This window comes from Gossypium raimondii, chromosome 7 (assembly GCF_025698545.1).
Source record: "Gossypium raimondii isolate GPD5lz chromosome 7, ASM2569854v1, whole genome shotgun sequence".
Taxonomy (NCBI): Eukaryota; Viridiplantae; Streptophyta; class Magnoliopsida; order Malvales; family Malvaceae; genus Gossypium; species Gossypium raimondii.
This window is the reverse complement of record NC_068571.1, coordinates 13,028,409-13,040,249: the sequence shown is the minus strand read 5'-3', so window position 1 is coordinate 13,040,249 and position 11,841 is coordinate 13,028,409. Positions and strand designations below refer to the sequence as shown.

Below are 11,841 nucleotides of genomic sequence, written 5' to 3'. Positions count from 1 at the left end.
GTGATGGAACTTTCGGTTGAATCGGACAACTTTTCTAAGTAGGTAAATCTGCATCCAAAGAAGATGTTAAAATATCTGAATTCACTAAGTCAGGGTTTACCTTGTCAGACTTTGCAGAATTGATTCCTTTGGTGTAGGAACTTCAACATCTGGTTGACTTTCCTCCTTTTCAGACTTTGCAGAATCTGATTCCTTTGGGGTTCCAGAGTCTTACCACTTCGCAGTACCACTACATTGATATGTTCTTTACCAAAATTCCTTGGATTCTAAGTATTGCTCGGCAAGGTTCCTTGTGGTCTATTACGAAGCTCTGTAGCCAACTGACCCATTTGGTTTTCCAAATTTTTCAGTGTTGCTACTTGGCTTTGGATCAAAGTGCCTTTCTTTGCTATGTACGCTTTCAACAAGTTCTCCAAATTGTTTGATGCCTCAGCTTGAGGTGCTTTTGGAGCTTGCTGATTAAACCCTTGAGATTGGTTGGGTCTTTGCTGCAATAAGTTTTTGTTCGTTCCATTTCTTTGGTTGCTCCAAGAAAAGTTAGGATGATTACGCCATGAAGGATTGTAGAAGTTGGACTGGGGTCCTTGTCCACTCCTATTTTGGTATTGGTTCCCCACATAGTACACTGACTCGAGATTTGATGGAGAATTCTCAAAACAATGACCTTCCCCATAGTACACACAGGAAACTACTTCAAACGGACTTGGTGGCTGAGCTACAAAATTATTTGTACTATTAGCGATTAACTATTTTAACATGGAGGAAATAGATGATACCTGAGCTGATAACGAAGTGAGAGAATAAACTTTAAGAACTCCGGCTACACGCCTTCCTAAAGTTGTTTGATTTGTTGGCCATTGATAGTTATTACTCGCGATCCTCTCGATAATCTCATAATCCTCATTATAAGACTTAGAAAAAATTGCACCATTCGTGGAAGCATCTACCATCAATCTTGTATGTGCATTGAGACCATTATAGAATGTCTCCAACTGGATACAATGAGGAATCCCATGATGAAGACACTTACGAAGTAACTCCTTAAATCGCTCCCAAACCTCATACAAAGACTCGTCATTAATTGTTGGAAAGTTGTGATCTTATTCCTTAACTTAGCGTTCTTACTAGGTGGGAAATACTTAACCAAAAATCTCTCTGCTAATTCTTGCCATGTAGATATGGAACTTGGTGGCAATGAATTGAGTCATGCTCCTGCTCAGTCTCGCAACGAGTACGAAAACAAATTCAACCTCAATACGTCTTCAGTCACCCTATCTATCTTGAATGAATCACTCACCTCCATAAACAATTGAAGGTGGAGATGTGGATCTTCCGTTGGCATACCACTAAATTGGCCCACCGTTTCTAGCATTTGAAACATCACTGGTTTCAATTCAAATTGGCTTGCCTCAATATCTAGGTTTCTAATTCCTAGGTTTAACTCACTGAAAAGTGGCACAGCATATTGACTGATGTATCGATCCCAAACATCGGCTATAAGGATAGGATTTCGTACATAATCGGCTTCATTACCTTAGTCTTTATTCTGATTTCCATGGTCCATCTCGACTTCTCTTTTAGTTATTCGTTCACATCTTCTTTGTCTGAAAGTTCACTCAATTTCAAGGTCTACAGGGAGTAAATCGATAATTCGATCTATGCTCATAAACACCTGAGAAGAAAATCACAAAAATAAAAAAGAATAAGTAAGTACTGTTAGAAATAAAACAAATTGAAAATAAATAATTTCATGAAAAAAGTGAATATGGCAATAGTTGACAATCCCCGGCAACGGCGCCAAAAACTTGTAACACTGGGGTTTGTGCTAGTGTCCACAGTCGTTATCAAGTAATAAGTAAGTATCGAGTTATCATCTCCACAGGGATTGTATTTGTGCTAAGTCACTTAATTTGTAAAATTATATTAACAATTTGGTAAATAAAAACACAATATAGTCGAGAAGTGGTGATTAAAATATATTAAACTACATGCAATGATCCCTAATGCAAATTAACCTAGGTATGCAAACTATATAAATGAAATAGATTTTAGTGAAATTAAACAAAATTTGCAACAATTATAACATAAATAAACTAGTACAATTACTTTAATTAAACTCAATTTATTATCAACATGCTTAATAACATTCGAAAAAACATTCTATGGCAACTCCATCTTTCATGAGTTTGGAAACCACCTTAGGTCCTTTCGGAATCCTTTACTTAGTAAATACACATTTTATTGATCCTTATTTACTAAGGGTTTCTTAGCATTCGTGTGAGGTAACAAGGACGTGTTAGGTTTGAAACAATTTAATCACACAAATCTAAAAACTATGCAGATAACAGAGCTTGGTTAGAGTTGTTACGCAACCTACAATTCAATCGGGTTAGGATCTAAATTGAGCATGCACATTTCAATTATGCGTCCATTAGCTGTCGTCTGGTTAGGATCGCTCAGCTAATTCAGATGCATTTCAATCACGTATGAACGAAATATAGACTTGATTTTAATTGGAAACATGATTGATTGAGGCACAAACATTATAAGCATGGATCAAGAAAATATTATTTAATCAAAATAATCATCCTAGCTTAAATAAAATTAAGCTATCATTGTTGTAAACAAGAACAAAGAACACATAGCATACATCTTTAAATTAAATTTAAAGAAAAAAAAGATTAAACCCAATTCAGAGTGGCTATCACCCAAGACTCTAACTGACGAGGCTCATTCGCTTCTTTATGTTGCTCATTTGCTAATGGCTCTCCAAGGTGGCCGACCAAGGGTTCTTTGAAAGGCTTAATTGCTAAAATCCTTATGCAAGGATGATGAAGGGGAAAGATAGCTAAAAGAGTTGAGAGAATGATGAATGAGTGAGAGATGATGGGATGAGGGATGAGGGATGATTGCACAAGTGAGAAATGAGCTCTTATTTATAGGTGAGGCAAGGGAGCTGGTTTGCTAAAAATAGGAGTGTCCATCCTTTAAAACTTCCTCCAAGAGTGGTCGGCCTTGAATTGAGGAAAGGTGGCTTATTTTTTCTTGATTTTTGGTCAATTTGAGTGCCATAAAAACTCAAGACTAAGACTCGGCCATCAGCAAATCTTCGGGAAAATCTCTAATTTCTTTAACTCTTGAAGGACTTTGTATAATTAAACTAAAAATGGTTTATGACATCCATGTGCAGCTGAAAATTGGGTTGACTTCGTCCCCAATTTGGACGGCTTTGCAATTAGAAAAAAACTCTCAGCCCTGTCCAAAAATAGTAGATAGTTTGGGGGACCAAATAATATAATTTAACCACTCTAATTAATCAATTTATTTAATTAATTAAAACCCAATTTATTAATGAATTATTAAAAATGAATTATTAAATATAACTTTATATTTTATTATTTAATTCAATCATGCATGGCCCACTTTATAACTTAAAAATATAATATGCTCAAATTAATATAAAATAAGCCATTTTATGCATGAAAACTATATAATAAAGTATAAAATCACATTTTAATAATTTCTATGTCCTAATTTATTTTCGCATATTTCATTAATTTATTAAACAATTACTTGGTTTTAACAACAAATTTAAGTAAAAAGGTAATGAATTATATAGGAAAAATCCTATATACTTTTCAGTTTACACCTCCTAAACTCCTTGTTCCACTTGGGGAACCCTCTTCGCCAAATCCTCATATGAGGCTTGCTTTTCCTTTATCTACTGCAAAAGGGTTGGTTTCACCTTTAATTTTGCAAGCAGTCCCGCATCGTATGTCACACTCAAATGAACGAACAGAGCTCACAGTTCACTCACTAATTTTCAACTTAAGGCATCTATGACCACATTCACCTTTCCTGGGTAATATTCTATCACACGATCTTAGTCTTTTAGTATCTCTATCCACATCCTTTGTCTAAAGTTTAGTTCTATCTATGTGAGTAAGTACTTGAGCTCTTATGGTTAGTCTAGATAGTACACTGTTCGCCATACAAGTAGTGTCACCAAATCTTGAGTGCGAAGACCACTACTTCTGACTCCATATCATGCATTGGGTAGTTTCGTTCATGAGGCTTCAACTGTTTGGATACATATGTCACCACCCTTCCTTTCTATACCAGTACGCAACCAAAACCCAAGTGCGATGTGTCACAATAGACTACAATGTCTTTCTTAGGTTTTGGTTGAACCAACTCATGTGCTTTAGTGAGTATCGCCTTAAGTCTCTCAAAGCTTTTCTGTCTTTCTTTCGTCCATGTGAACTCCTCATATTTCTATGATAACTTTGTTAAGGGTGTCGCAATAGTGGCGAATCTATCAACAAATCTGCGATAGTAACCTGCGAGCCCTAAAGGCTTCGTACCTTTGTGACACTTCTTAGAGATCTTCACTCTAGGATTTCCTCAATCTTCTTTGCGTCCACGCAAACTCCCTCTACTAAGACCACAAGACCCAAAAAGGCTACTTCCTTTAACCAAAATACATATTTGTTGAACTTCACAAATAGTTGCTTCTCACGTAAAATTTGTAACAATGTTTGCAAGTGAGCATCATGTTCTTCATCGGTTAGCAAGTACACCAGGATATCGTCTTTTAAGACCACCACACACTAGTCCAAATACTTGTGGAACACTCGATTCATCAAGTCCATGAATGCAACAGGTGCATTTTTCAATTTAAAGAGCATAACTAGGAATTCGTAGTGCCCATACCTTGTGTGAAAAGCTATCTTCTAAACATTTGCTTCCTTAAACTTAAGCTAGTAGTACCATGATTGCAAGCCTATCTTTGAAAATATTGTGGCACCTCGCAACTGATTGAATAGATTGTCAATTCATGGCAATAGGTACTTATTTTTTACAATCAATTTATTCAATTATCTATAGTCATTAGAGATTCTCAGGTTTTCATTTTTCTTCTTTACAAACAATACTGGTGATCCCCATGGTGACACACTTGGTCAAATAAAACCCCTGTCGAGTAGCTATTGTAGTTGGATCTTCAGTTCCTTAATCTCTTTTGGTGCCATTCGATAAGGTGTAATAGACACTGGCGAACTATCTAGGTATAACTCAATGGATGATTCCACTTCGCAGTTTGGGGGTATTCCAAGTAGCTCATCTGGAAATAAATCAGGATTGTCTTTCACCGTGCGAATGTCACAAAATCCTATCGGTTTACTTGGTGAGCCCACCACATAGGCGAGGTAGGCTTGGCAGTCTTTCCCTATCAACTTCTCTGCCCTAATTATTGAGACCATATTGGACAAGAATTGAGTTCACTCACCAACCATCATAATTTCCATCCCTTCACCATTTCACAAGGTTACCCTCTTAAGTGCAAAGTGTATTTTGGCTTTATTCACAAGCCTTGTTATTCCCTTGACTTTGCTAGTTGATGGTTCTTGATTTCTAAATGCTGGGATCTTAAGACTTACCGACAGAATGATTGACAGCAAATTTAGGAGAATAGCATATGAAATTCCCTTATTAGCAAGGACTTTATTGGCTCTAAGTGTCCTAATGTCCTTAGGATACTCTAATCGTAATAGAAGTAAAATTTAATTACTTGCATGGATACTGTTGCAAAGAGAAAAGCAAGCTGACTTTTCTAACCGAGGTATGACTCTACTTTGACTATTCTTACTTATGACTTATAGCCAACAATTGTAGTTTCCCGACCACTGGTGATCCCTGCTTCGCCAAGCCTACTGGTAATCTAAGTTCCCTAACTTCTTTAACATACTCCAGCTCATTAAGCCTTCTGGCAAACTCCTACTAGCCAAGCTTATTGGCGTACTTTAGCTAGCCCAACTTGCTGGTCATATACCTTGTAACACTCCTAACCCATCTTCATCGTTGGATTAGGGTTACAGAGTATTATAGTACAATTTAGAACATTCAGTATCACACAGTGTCAATTTTACAATTTAATTATCAAATTTTCATATAACATTTAAATTAAAGTGAAACATACATTTATGGGCCTTAAATCCAACCTATGATGCCTTAAAAATAGTTTTGCAACAATTAGGGACCAACTCGATACAAATCAAAATATTTGGGGCAAATATGAAAAGTTTGAAAATAGGGGTCACACGTTCTAGTGACAGAGCCCAGACCGTGTGGCTCCAACCATGGCCGTGTGGCTATCCCACATGCTCGTGTGCTCACTCGTGTGTCTGCCCATGTAACTTATTGACTTGGGTTACACAGCCATGACACAGGTCGTGTGCCAGCTTGTGTGAACCCTACACCTAACATGTTCGGGGCACACGACCGTGTGATAGCTCATGTCCCAGGCCATGTGTGCCAAAAATGACCCAAAACTTGCCCATTTCACATCCAATTGATTAGGTACCTAATTATACACTTACACACATGTTCACAAGACTTTGGGATGCATTTTGAACCACTCAAATCAAGTTAATTAACCATCCTATGTGCCTAACCAATGTGCCACCATTGACACCACATTTCAATCGCATATCAACAAATTATCAAGCTAAACTTTCAACCCATCCATGCACACCACATCAAACAGAATAACTTACCAATTCATGCTTGATTACCATCAAACACTCATACCTTCACTATAATTAAGCATACATACCGCAAATAGCTACTTGACACAACAATATTACGAGTACATCAAGCTACCACATATGTGCTTAAAACTATCACAAAACATCCACCACCTATTACGTGCCTATAAGCCAAAGTTACACTCAAAGTATACCAAAATCTTCTCAGATACTGTGATTCTTCGAGTTGATTCGATCTCCCAATTTAAAAAAAACATAATCTATAAAGAAAAAGACAAGGACAGGAGTAAGCTTACATAAAGCTTAGTAAGTTCGTAGGTTAAATGATTAATCTTATCGAATTAAAATAATAATTCAAATAACAAGGTTACTAACAAATTTCTGGCCAAGCATAACTCACTACAGGTGAGTAATGCTCAAAAAATAGTACAAATCAATTTCTCACATTTGAATAACATTCAATGATCAATAAAACATTACTCGATGAGCGATATACAAATAAGAGTACTTGGTTAACCATCCAGAACACACCAGACACTCATATGAGCCAATCCAATCAATAACACACCTCGACACTGAGTGTCTAGCCCGTAGGCTAACATATGCCCCCGTAACACACCAGAAAAACATTGTAATATAACACAATAGTCTACAATGTATGTAGGACCTCAATATATTCAGTGAATATAGGATATACAGAAATCATCATCACATCTCATGCCAATCCCGTCCAATTTGCAAAACAACCTATTGGCATACCAATCGTACTCTATCCTACATTAATCGGCTCAACATATTCCAATCAGTGATCGATACCATATCAATTCATTATTTTCATTCCCAAATACATGCATCAGTATTATCCATCATTCTACAATTAAGTTCATATAATATACATTTAAAATGTATTAAAATCGAACCGAACGAACTTACCAGATTAAACTACAGCGATGACAAAGGTACGAGGACTATTCAACTTCTCTATGCCTCGATTTTCAGCCTATTCTTGATCTAGAATAATAATTTCATTCAATTAACTAATTCCAATAATGAAATTAACTCATTTTATGCAACTAAGTCTTTCTGGACTATTTGACAAAATTGCCCCCAATATTTTACTTTTATGCAATTTAGTCTCTAAGCTCAAAACATGCAATTTAACCAATTTTAATTAAAACTAAGTTCAATCGAATTGTATAGAACTCCACTACAACACATATTTGCTGTTATTTCATATCAATTCCTTGTAATTTTATCACTGTAACATTTTAGTCTTTAAACATTAAAAGTACTAAAAACTACTTTACAAAATAGTCCTATTTAACAACCCAGCTTAATAATCTACCATAAAACTTCAAGAACAACTCAAACTCATCAATGGAATAATCTATAACATTTAATAGTTTTACAAATTAGTCCCCAGGTTAGCTAAATCAAGATAATACGAGCTCAAAAACATAAAAATTACTAAAACGAGATCAAGGATCACTTACATACCCCAACCCTAGCTTGACCAAAATTTTTCAAGAACAACTCAAACTCATCAATGGAATAATCTATAACATTTAACAGTTTTACAAATTAGTCCCCAGGTTAGCTAAATCAAGATAATAGGAGCTCAAAAACATAAAAATTACTAAAATCGGGATCGAGGATCACTTACATACCCCAACCCTAGCTTGACCAAAACTTTCTTCTCCCATAACAATGGCCATTTGATTTCCATAAGAAAAGAACAGAAGATGGTAACTTAATTTAGTATTCTTTTAATTTAACCTTTTATTTACTTAATTTACAATTTTAACCTTTACATTATGACTTATAAAAAAAATAAAACATGTCCATATTTTTCCATCAAATGAGAATATGGTATAATTACCATCTAAAGGGATTTAATTGCATAATTGGTCCTTTAATTTTTTTAAATTTTTAACTAAACAAGCTTAATTTCAATTTAACCCTAAACTAATTAGGACTAAACGAGCAAATAGCCCAAAAGCTAGAGGATTAATCATATCCACCACCGCTTGGAACTTTTTACCATGATTTAATCACCATTTTGGTCTATTTACTAATTTAAATCTATAGCGATTAACTTTTACCACTTTTACAATTTAATCCTTTTACCTTAATTAAGCAACCAATTGTCAAAATTACCTTACCAAACCTCAATTCTCCTATAATACGACTCTATAAACATTTAATAAAAATATTTACGGCTTTAAGTTACGGAAATGGGTCCCAATACCTCATTTTTAAAAATCACTTGACTTTTAGATTGAACCACATATACTAACCATTAATTCAATTAATTAAAATTCATCAAATGAAAATTCAATATAAAAATTATTATTGACTCGTGTAATTTAAATACTAATTTTATGAACATACTCATCATATTTATGGTCTCGAAACCACTAAAAAATGGGTTTTTACAGACTTGCTCATAAATCTAATGTTGTATACATGATTATTATTTCCTTTGGCAAGCCCCTATTCACTGATCTTATTGATGAGTACCTATTCGTCACACTCTTGGGCAATTTCCTATTCGCCAAACTCTTTGGCGAACCCAGCTCATCTGGCCCCATACTTTTAGGCCTTACTTCAAGATGTTACAATTGCAAACCCAAACAAAACTGTCTACAAGCAAAGATAAGGGAAAAGCTAAGCTTCCCTAAGTTTTCAGCGAATTGGTGAGTGTTCAAGGATAGCCACTTGTATTTCAAATCATAATGTTTATTAGGAGCTTAGGGTTTTGACCTAATTTCTGAGAGTAAGTATTTTCTATAACTTTGTTTAATGAACGTATTTAAATATGTATTTTTATGAACAGTAATATGTTAGCTCTACATGGTGAGCTCCATATGATTTCATGTTTTGCAAGCTTTGTGTTAAGTAAATGATTTGACAAGTTAACCTTCTAAATCTATTGGATATAATGGCATACCATAGGATACTGAGTACTCACCTTTATGTTTTATGTTTTGGGTATTGAGCCTTGTGACAGTATGGAATGATTTTTTAGCCTTGTTCTACACTTATAAGACATGTTAAGGACTCGTTGAGTCATTCTAAGGCGTTATAATGAGATTCACTTATCCAAACGGAACAAACAAGTGAATAAGATTGTGTTTCTGAAAGCATAAGTTTTTACTAAGTTAGCTGACTGTAAGTGTTTGCGAACCAGGCTTCACACAAGTCTGGCAAGCCTTGTAGATAGTTCAGTAACTATGTCTATGTTTCTATTTAACTTATGTTTTGCCCGTGCTTTGTAGTTATTCTTTCCTGTTTGATGTGAGCCTGACTACGTGGGCCTTTGATTGGGCAAAACTCAATTCTCTTCTACGTGGGCCTTTGATTGGGCCAAGACTCAATTCTCTTTCTTTATTGGGCCACAAATTAAAGGGCCAAATTGGGTTTTTACCCTCATAACACAAGTTGGGTCTAAACATGAAGATTGGACCAAACGTGAGGGACCCAAATGCAAGCTGAAATGCAACCTCTTCGAAGTGGTTGTCTCGGCCATATTTTCCAGCCACTTAGTAGTGGAACTTCAGTTTCCTACTTAATTTCTATTATGAATGTTTTATTTTTTTGTGTATTATAGTTTTATGTTTTAATAATGCTCATGCATGTTTTGAGCTTAAGTGTTTATGTCATTTGTTCATTTCTCATGTGTCTGTTATTTTTATTTCGTATGTTAAGATATGTGATTGTTTAATTTTATGTGTCATGTCATGTGTTTTTTCTTGTGTTGAAATGAGCTTATGTTTGTTCTATTTATATGTGATTTAGGTACATTAGCTGGCCATATTTATACCATACATGTACCTTGTGGATTTTCACCTTGTTCTCTAAATTCATGTACGACCAAGGGAGGATGAATGGATTAAACGCATCACATTGAACTCGAGAGATACATTGGCAAGAAGGGAAGAAAGTCCATAAACATGTATCATCAAGGGGGGACATTTTTTTTACTATTCGGTCGATTCAATGAATGCCAAGATACATGTACGATTAAGGGAAACGTATGTGACTTATGTAGCATATGTTGAACCTTGAAAATGCATGGATGATAATTAGCAGATGCATGGATGGCAAAGGGGAAGAGAATGTGACCATTCACATAAACGTTGAACAATTAGATGCATGCATGTCAAGGAGGGAAGCATAAGACTTTTTGTTCATTTAATGTATGAATAAATACATGAACTCCTTTGGTTCATGAATGGGTTTGATGCATCTAATTATTATTGGAAAAATTTTTCCATTCATCTATCTTAGTAGTTTTCCTATAAATAGTTGTGATTGTAGACATTTGAAGGCTAATGAACATTTTATATATTTGAGTTAAATCTCTTTTGTTCTTTGACAACTTAAAAATTGAACTTATCTAGAATTGTTTTCTTCTAGTGTTCACTACCTTCAATCTTATCACTTCCCTTCTCACCTATTTTCAAAGTGTGCCAATCAACCCTATATCATTGGTTCATATCTCTTTATAGATAGTGGGTCACAATTCTTATTCGTTTCCCAAAATTTTTGAGTTTTAAACAACTTTATAGAAATTGGGTCTCGTCATTATATAACGTAGGATAATTTCTAAGCTTGTTTCAAGTTCGAAAGTTATATCCCTTTTATCACATTGTTTTTTATCCTTCTTTTTTCCACTCTTTTATAATATTTCAAGAGTTTGATCACATAAGAAATTGTAACGCCCTAAAACCAACCTAGACATTACGTCTGAATCTCGAAGATCACATTGGCCATGGCAATGGTGTGAAAAATCATTTAACTATTTCTCCCAACTAACGTCGTTACTAAAAAATTGTCATTTTGATTTTCTTGAGAAAAATCAAATAGTACCTTCAAGTTTTCTTTTGGAAAAAATTTGTCAAAATCGATTTTCTTGAGAAAACTCTAGTTTCGATTGTTTTTAGAAAACATCATGTTTCAAAACAGTCACAGCAAAAAATATTTTACCTACATCTCACTCATTGATTTGAAATCATAATTTTGACATATCTTGTAAAATATCAGTTAAATGAGAAAATAGTGTTGAGTTTTGAAAACAAAGTCTTGAGTATGAAATAACGATTGTTAAGTTGAGTTTGTCGTTAGGTTGAAAATCCAGTTTTTCTTACTAAATTCATAAATAGTCTTAGGTGAACAACATTACAATTGAGTGACGTTTTCTTTTAAAAATAAATAAATTTTATTAAATATTTTTCAAAGAAATAAAATTAGTCAATCTTAAAAATTTTACTTTTCAAACTCAAAACCTTTATTT

The 11,841-nt window shown here is 34.5% G+C and overlaps 1 non-coding gene across 1 annotated transcript; it reads left to right on the top strand.

Annotated features, from left to right (window-relative positions):
- Positions 1-1,008: 1,008 nt before the first annotated feature.
- LOC128042659 (small nucleolar RNA R71) lies at positions 1,009-1,114 on the top strand. The gene has a single exon (XR_008198174.1). It is a non-coding gene; the product is annotated as a small nucleolar RNA R71 (small nucleolar RNA).
- The last annotated feature ends 10,727 nt before the right edge of the window (positions 1,115-11,841 follow it).